Source organism: Otolemur garnettii, unplaced genomic scaffold, assembly GCF_000181295.1.
Source record: "Otolemur garnettii isolate 467f Iridium unplaced genomic scaffold, OtoGar3 scaffold00146, whole genome shotgun sequence".
Classification (NCBI taxonomy): Eukaryota; Metazoa; Chordata; class Mammalia; order Primates; family Galagidae; genus Otolemur; species Otolemur garnettii.
In genome coordinates this window covers 4,262,028-4,271,132 of record NW_003852541.1, presented here as the reverse complement: position 1 = coordinate 4,271,132, position 9,105 = coordinate 4,262,028, and the positions used below count along the sequence as shown (strand labels likewise).

Below are 9,105 nucleotides of genomic sequence, written 5' to 3'. Positions count from 1 at the left end.
AAAAAAAAAAAGAAAAGAAAAGAAACCTCAACCCCACTGTCCCCACTGACTCCTGTGACTACAAGTCCAAATGTTGGGTGCTCTTTAGGAATGTCTGACTTAAGCTTAATCCATGTCTAAAAAGTTTAAAAATGGGACAAATTTGTTTTTGAACAATATGTTAATCACATTTCAAATAGTAAATTCCATATGTCTTTCTTCAACAACCAGATGCCATTTCAGATGAATTAACCTTTAAATTTAAATCAGTGGATAGGGCTTGGCGCCTGTGGCTCAAGTGGCTAAGGCGCCAGCCACATGTGCCTAAGGTGATAGGTTCGAATCCAGCCCAGGCATGCCAGAACAACAATGATGGCTGCAACCAAAAAATAGCCAGGTGTTGTGGCGAGTGCCTGTGGTCCCAGCTACTTGGGAGGCTGAGACAGGAGAATTGCTTGAGCCCAGGAGTTGGAGATTGCTGTGAGCTGTGATGCCATAGCACTCTATCCAGGGGGATAGCTTGAGGCTCTGTCTCAAAAAAAAAATTTTTTTTTAAATCAGTGGGTCCAACTGTTGATCTGGAAAAAAAAGAGCAAAACAACATCCAGTCTGTTTTGGACACTGTATTATATTCATTGTACTACTTCCAGGATTTTCCAACAATCATGAGAGGCAGAGGGGAGTTAGAAATGGCACCTAGGTGCTTGGCCTCAACAACTGGACGGGGCCTGGCACTGGCTGTGCACACAACTGGGTGGAGCTCAGTTTCAGCCCAGCAATTCCTCCCACTCAGACATTGCAAGACACCAATTCCTAGAGGCAGATTAATCACCGATATTTCCCTGGTTGAAAAACATTTCAAATTACCTTGCTGCTTACTATGGGATATGAGGTATTAGATAGATTGTAAAAGGCTGACCTAGGCAAGGAGTCTGAGTTATGTTTATTATGGATTGCCCTTCAGAAGTTGAGGGGACAACTATATTGCTTGTGTTAACCTTAAACTCCTGAGCTCAAGGATTGAGTGGCTGGGATTACAGGGATGAGCTACCACACCTGGCTTGGAATGATGACTTTTGGTCACAGCAGGTCACACAAGGCATGTTAACCTTGTCAGCCTGACTTCCAGGCTCCTGGGAAACCATCATGTGCCAGCTATGGAATGGAGTTTAATTGAGGACACCTGTAGAGGAGTGCATGCTGGATTGATGGCTCCATCCCAAACCTTTGCCTCTGTGGACCGCCCTCAGGTCTCCATGAGAACCTCAGTGGAGCTGAAGGCAAAAATCTGAAGAGATGCAGAGGATGTGGGTCCTCTGCTGAGGGTTTTATCCAGGAGCCCCTGTGGCAGAAGCCCCAGGTTTTTTCACATTGATTCGTGGGCCACCATCTGAATTTATTAGGATTCATTCAGAATAGAAACCTGACTCAAAATAATTTAGCCAGAAATAAGGATTTATTGGTGCAAAGTAATGCTAGATGCTCTAATAAACAGATTTTAAAAATCCTGTGGCTTAACACACTAACAGTTTATTTCTTGCTAGCAATCCATTGAGATGCTCCTGCTGGGCAGGTAATTGTCTTCCATATAGTCATTCAGGGACCTAGATTCCTTCCTCTTAGAGTCCTGTCATCCCTCAAGGCAAGGGCTCTTATTCTTGGGTGGGTCTATAAACCACCAAGGAATTTGTGTATAGAATTCTGGGAGAGGAACATGTGAACTTGGGAAGAAATCTAGCATTTCCTGCCATTTTGAACAGAGGTAATAAATCCAGCAGAATGAGCAGCACCAGGGACTATTACAGTGGAAATGTCAGCTGGATATTTTCCTGTGTTATCATAGCTGTTGCGAAGATCTCTGCCCCCCCCCATTAATTTTGATATTGAGGTGAAATTTATATAAAATTAACTATTTTCGGTCATACAATTCAGTAATATTTTGTACACATACAGTGTTATACAACTGCCACTGCTCTCTAGTTCTAAAACATTTTCATCACCCTGAAAGAGTTGTCTTGACATAACATTTTTTAATTTCTTTCTTTTTTTTTTTTTTTGAGACAGAGTCTCACTTTTTTGCCCTGGGTAGAGTACTGTGGTGTCACAGTTCATAGCAACCTCAAACTCTTGGGCTTAAGCGAGTCTCTTGCCTCAGCCTCCCAAGTTGCTGGGACTGCTACCTGCCACACCGGGCTATTTTTAGAGACGGGGGCTGGGGGGGGGGGTCTCTCTCTGGCTCAGGCTGGTCTTGAACCTGTGAGCTCAGGCAATCCACCCGCCTCAGCCTCCCAAGTGCTGGGATTACAGGCGTGAGCCACTGCGTCCAGCCTTTTAACATATCATTAAATAAAAAAGGAAAGAAATACCATTTTCACTCATTTACTACTTTAAAAAGGTGATAGATATTAGATCCACAGAAGATCTTATTATTTTATGTGCTATTTAAATGCACAAATATTGTTATGCTATATGCTTGAAATATATTGATAACTATTTCTTTTTTTTTCTAGAGACAGGGTCTCACTCTGTCACACAGGCAAGAGTTACAGTGGGGTGACCATAGTTTACTGCAGCCTTGAACTCCTGGGTTCAACACATCCTCACACATCAGCCTCCAAGGAGCTGGGTCTGTATTTTAATATAACTATAATCCTTTATAATCCTCTGTATTTTATTTTATTCTTTTTAATAACATTATTCTGAGCAGGACTCTGTAGGCTTCACAAGACTTCCAAGAAAACTCATAGCATAAAAAATGTCAAGAACCTCTGCCCTGGGCTTTGGAGCTCTCTGTATCCAGCCAGTAAGGATGAAAGAGATAAAAAGAGAACACATGTGCTTCCTAACTAGCTCAGCTGAAGTCACTTGGGTGACTTCCTCTCAAAACCACTTGCAAGAACTAGTCATGTATCCCCACCAAAGACAAAGAAGATTTGAGAAAGGTTTTCACAAGTCTGGAAATCACTTGCTCTATTCCATCTAAGCACATGCTTGTAGCAGCAGATCTGTACAGTGAAAGGAACAGAAGGGATTTGGTTGAACAGCTGAACATCTTTGCCACAGTCCTACCCATCTAGCCACCAAATATCCACAGGCAGCTTCTTCCAACAAGCAGAGCCTATTCTTACTGTAGTCAGGGGAGGCCCTAGCTATTTCCACCTATCTCCACCCATTTCCACCCCCTTCTTCTGGCTTATCTTCCATCCTGCTGGCTGGAGCAGGTAGCTACCATCTCAGCCCATGAACGCTAGGCCCTTGGGTGTCAGAGCAAGAGTGGACACTTCAGGAAGTCTTGTTGGGCCCCAGCATTCTGTGGAGTAGAGACTACTGAGCTCTAGGCTAACTCCTCCAGAATCAAGCTAGTATGTGGCAGAAGGTATAACTGATGATCTGCCATACAAAGATATTACAGGTCGAAAGTGGATTGAAGGTGTTGCCTTCTAAAACAAGTTGATTATTTTAAAAATGGCCTCAGATTCATTAAACTGTAAATTTATATAAAGAGAAGAACACAAAGTGAAAGACCCAAGTCTTAAAATTTAAAAACTATGCCTGAACAAGATCTTTGACTATGGATACTTTCACATGGAACTAATAGGCTGGGAATAGATTAGATGCCTACAAGTTTGGGAGGGAAATATATTGCCAACAAACCACAAATATGGCCTCAAAAGCAACACCCAGTCTCTCAAACCTATACTGGTAAGAAACATGTGCTCTAATCCCCAAGTCCAACGTGACTGTGAAAGAAAAAATACATTTGAGTAAGCAAGGACAAAACTATTGAGGGCCAGTGGACAAAGAATTCCTAGATGGGCTGACTAATACCTCCAGAGATGGGGGACTGTAGCATTCCCAGAAAACCAGAAGTGCAGGGACCAGGAACTGTTGTGTATCCACCATCTTACCACTTTCTGAATTGGATCAGGTTCGTTTGTTTGCAATAGTTGCTCAATTCCTGCTGTTAATTATATGTTGTATGTGTCGGAGGCACATTAAAGTCTTTTAGTTCATAGGCTCTGGACCACTGACATCATACTGAGACACAGGCCTTTGGGTCACCCTGTAGATGAGGATGAGAACAGGATGATGTGTGGAAAGAAGGTTGAGCAGTACCAGGACTGCAGAATGAGTCTTCTTACAGAAAAAAGACAAAATTTCCAGTCCCTTTACCTGCCAATGTTCTCAGAGCTGAGAGAACAAATGACTATTTATTCTGCTTTGCCCTGACAGAGGGGGACAGGGCAGACACCTGACCTAGCAAAGTGGAGGAGGGGCCCCAGGGGTCTAATTTCCTCTCCCAGTGCTTACTTCTATCCATCTCATTCTTACCTCCCCCATATGAACTCTCAGTTGCAAATATAATGACAATTTCAGAGATCTTTGAAGATTTTGAAATGTTTTCATTTTGCTTTCGTTTTATTTTACTTCTTAGAAGTCCTCTTCCTCTCAAAAAATTTTTATTTTGAATTAGAGATTCACCTAAAGTTGCAAAGAAAGTTACAGAAAGGTTTTATGCACCCTCATCCATCCTCCCCTAACATGTATAACATGTGTATAACTAGAGCACAATCCCAAACTCAGAAGACTAATATTGGTAAAAAAAAAACCCAACCTATAAAGTTTATTTAGATTTCACCAGTTCTACAAGCAGTTGTGTGTGCATTTTATCACATGCAGCTTCACATATCCACCACCGCAATCAAGACATTCACCTGTACTATCATCTCAAGACTTCCTTGTGTTATCACTCTCTCTCTCTTTTTTTAAATTGAGACAAAGTCTCTCTCTATTGCCTCAGGCAAGAGTGCTATGGAGTCAGCCAAGCTCAAGTACGTCAAACTCCTGGGCTCAAGCAATCCTCTCGCCTCAGCCTCCCTAGTAGCTTGGACTATAGGTGCTCACAATGCCTGGCTAGTTTTTCTATTTTTATTAGAGATGGGTCTCACTGTTGCTCAGGCTGGTCTAGAACTCCTGAGCTCAAGCAATTCACCTGCCTTGGCCTCTCGGAGGGCCAGGATTATAGACATGGCAAATGTTACATAAATGGAACCATGCAGTTTGTATCTTTCAGAGATTGGCTCAGCATAACTACTTGAGATTTATCCACATTGTTCCATGTATCAATAGTTACATCCTTTTTATTTGCTGAATCATGTTCCATAGTATGGCTGTATCAGTTTTATTTGACCATTTGTCTATTGAAAGACATCTGGATAGTTTCTAGTTTGGGTCTACTATGAATAAAGCTACTATTAACATCTGTGTACAAGTTTTTCCATGGAAATAAATTTTCATTCCTCTGTGATACAAGTCAAAGAAAATATTTACTGGGTTGTATGGTAACTATGTTGTTAGTTTTATCAATAAAAGGAATTGTCAAATTATGTTCAACATTGGCTGTATCATTTTACATTCCCACCAGCAAAGCATGTGTGAAACAGTTTTTCCACATCCTTACCAGCATTTGGTGTTATCACTATTTTTTATTTTGGTCATTCTAGTGATACATCATGTAGTTTTTGTTTTTGTTTTTTTTTTTTTTGAGACAGAGCCTCAAGCTATCCCCCTGGGTAGAGTGCCATGGCATCATGCTCACAGCAACCTCCAACTCCTGGGCTCAAGCGAGTCTCCTGCCTCAGCCTCCCAAGTAGCTGAGACTACAGGCACCCACCACAACGCCTGGCCATTTTTGGTTGCAGCCATCATTGTTGTTTGGCGGGCCGGGCTGGGGATTTGAACCCGCCACCTTAGGTGTATGTGGCTGGCGCCTTAGCCGCTTGAGCCACAGGCGCCGAGCCTTGCTTTTTTTTTTTTGAGACAGAGTCTCACTTTATCGCCCTTGGTAGAGTGCTGTAGCATCATAGCTCATAGCAACCTTCAACTCCTGGGCTTAGGAGATTCTCTTGCCTCAGCCTCCCAGGTAGCTGGGACTACAGGAGCCTGCCACAATGCCCAGCTATTTTTTTGTTGCAGTTTGGCCACTGGGTTCAAACCTGCCATCCTTGGTATATGGGGCCAGCGCCCTACCCACTAAGCCGTAAGCACCACCTACCTCATGTAGTTTTAAATGATATTTTTCTAATGCCTAATGATGTTGAACATCTTTTCAGTTGCTGTCTGTCCTCTTTCCTGTATATGTCTTTTTCTAATGAAATTCTTGGGTTTTTAAATGCTGGGTTTTGAGAGTCTTTTATATTGTATATTCTAGATACAATTCTTTTGCCAAATATGTGATTTGTAAATATTATCTTCCAGTCTGTAATTTGCATTTTCATACTCCTAACAAGGGTCTTTCACTGAGCAAAAATTTTTAATTTTGATGAAGTCTAATAAATCTTTTCTTTTATAGATGGTACTTTTGGTGTCAGGTCTAAGAACTCTTTGCCTAGACCTAGGTCCTGAAGACTTGCCTCTATTTTTTTCTAGGAGCTTTGTGATTTTACATTAAAGTCTATGATCCATTTTTGAGTTAAAAATTGTAAAAAGTATGAAAATTAGGTCAAGAGTGTTGTGTGACTTTTTGTGTTGGTTGTTTGCTATGGATGCATACATCCCTCACCATTTATTGAAAAAGCTATCACTTTCCCCCATTGAATTACTTTTGATCCTTCATCAAAAATTCATTGATTATATTTGTATAGCAACATCTAGGGATTCCCAGTCTATTCCATTATATATGTAACTATCTCTCTACAAGTGCCACACTGCTTTAATTACTGTAGCTAATGGTAAAGACTTTATACCTGGAAGAGAGATTACTCTTGCTTTAATCTTTTCTTTAAAAATTGTTGGTCCTGGCAGCCTTGGTGGCCTCTGCTCTTGCGGTGTGGCTGGCTCTGCAGCCGGGGGCCAGAAGCCTGCATGCATTCTCCATCGACGCGTGCCCACAGGTTCTAAGACTTAACCCGCAAAGAAAATCCAAAACTGAACGGCCACCAAAAAGAAAGGCACTGCCTCCAAGGACAGAGAAAATGTCTGTTGACCAGGACTGGCCTAGCATTTACCCTGTTGCAGTGCCATTTAAACCCTTTACAGTACCTCTTCCTGTCCGAATGGGCTATCCGGTAAAAAAGGGCGTGCCCAGGGCCAAGGAGGGAAATCTAGAACTTTCAAAGATCCCCAATTTTCTGCATTTGACTCCTGTAGCGATTAAAAAGCACTGCGAAGCTCTTAAAGATTTTTGCACTGAGTGGCTAGCTGCACTGGACAGTGATGAGAAATGTGAAAAGCATATTCCAATTGAAATTGACACTGCTGATTATGTTCCATCAGGACCATCTGTTCAAAACCCCAAAGCACCAGTAGTAACCTTAAGGGTTAAACTTTCCAGTTTGAGCTTAGATGACCATGCAAGGAAGAAGCTTACTAAACTTGTCGGAGAAGGATACTGTAAGACCACAGATGTGTTTACCATCAAAACAGGTGCCCTTTAAAGAGACAGAATTATGATTATGCAATGTATCTACTAAGAGTTTTATATCATGAGTCTTGGAAAACTGAAGAATGGGGAAAAAATAAGACTGAAGCAGACATGGAAGAGTATATTTGGAAAAACAGCTCCTCAGAAAAAAATATCCCGGGAATACTTCTCCAGATTAAAGCCACTGATAAGAATACGGAGTAAATAAAGAAGAGCTCCTTAGTACTAAAGAAGTTGAAAATTACAAAAACTGTGTTGTTGGTATTAAGAATGATGGGGACACTGAAAATCCCTTTCTCAGTACAAAGAATCAGTGAAGAGACTATTAAATCTGACATGAATTACGAAGTAGAAAAATCTGCTCGATTTATTAATTTATGGTATACATAATCAAGATCTAATTATATGTAACATTGAAAATGTTAAAAAATTGTTGACTTATTCAGAGTTAAAATTATTTCATACTAATGCTCACTGGCAATAATTATTCTAAAGTCTTCTTATTTGTATACTGGTACAATTAGACTAATTAGAAGATCTCCAGTTTCTTCTGATTAGAGTTTTGATTTTATTTCTGTGTAACAGCTTTAGTATGTATATATACATATACTTAATCATTATTTTGTCACCTGCCACATTTCCCTCCCCACAAACTGGTGTTCAGTGGTGGCTTTTCAGTAACAATTTTGGGAAGGTAAACCTGGAACCCAGTCCCCTGACTTACAGTTTGACTCTCTGTTCACACAACCCTGCTATCTAGCCAATCTTTTTCACAGTTGCCAATTCTGGTCAGAAACAGGTTGTTAGGAGTATTTTCTAACCTAAACTGTTTGTTCCATCTCTCCCTTTTGGGAACACTTTATATGGATTCAGCTCTGTTGAGCATTCTGCTTTCTGTGTGGTGAGGCACATTTTTCCAGGCCCAGGCTTGGAGGAAAGTGGAAGTGGAGATGAACTGGGTTTTGCCCTTTGGATGTTCAATTTAGATCCACCATAGCTCAGATAGAGGTGGGGACTTTGAATTTAGCTGGAGTAAATGACAAAGTAAGAGCTACCCTAAGATGTATTCCACCCAATTTAACTATCAGTTCAGTATTTTTAAGTATACCTATGGGCTGTTTCTTACCATTTCCATAGTTGTTGACACGTGATTAATATAAAATCAAAATAAAGGAATCATTGAGAGAAAAAAAATATTGTTTTGGCAGCAGGTGTATGGTATGGAACAAGATGGCAGACCAGAAGGTTCATTCATCTGCACTCTCCTAGAATGACTGGGGAAAAAGAGAGAATCCATACATACCTGGTGCGAGGACCTTACTCAGAGTCATAACTCAGGGAGCACAGTGAGGAGGTGGTGAGCTGGATACAGTGTATGATCTGGAGCAATGGAAATCAGATGAATTAGGCAAGTGATTGTGATCAGCAGGGATCGACTGGCCTCCCACAGAGGCCCTGGATGGGAGGAAGCCTTTCTAGAGTGTTCAGTTGTTGGGGGAAGCTGTGCATTGACTGGAAGCTTGGAAGAGTGGGTGGACTTGAACAGTATATAGCACCCAGATTTGAATGCCGGTTAGAGTGGACTTGCCATAGGTTTGGTGGCTAGAGAGGAAGCTATACTGAGAAAGTCTCAGGGGTCAGGGGGCTGCCACTGTGGGAAGATCAGGAGAAGGTCTTAGCAGGGGCCTAAATCACAGCTGTCT

General features: G+C 41.4%; 1 pseudogene; it reads left to right on the top strand.

Moving 5' to 3' along the window:
• The window catches only part of LOC100941186, a 17,525-nt pseudogene extending 9,783 nt beyond the window's left edge, over window positions 1-7,742 (top strand).
• The last annotated feature ends 1,363 nt before the right edge of the window (window positions 7,743-9,105 follow it).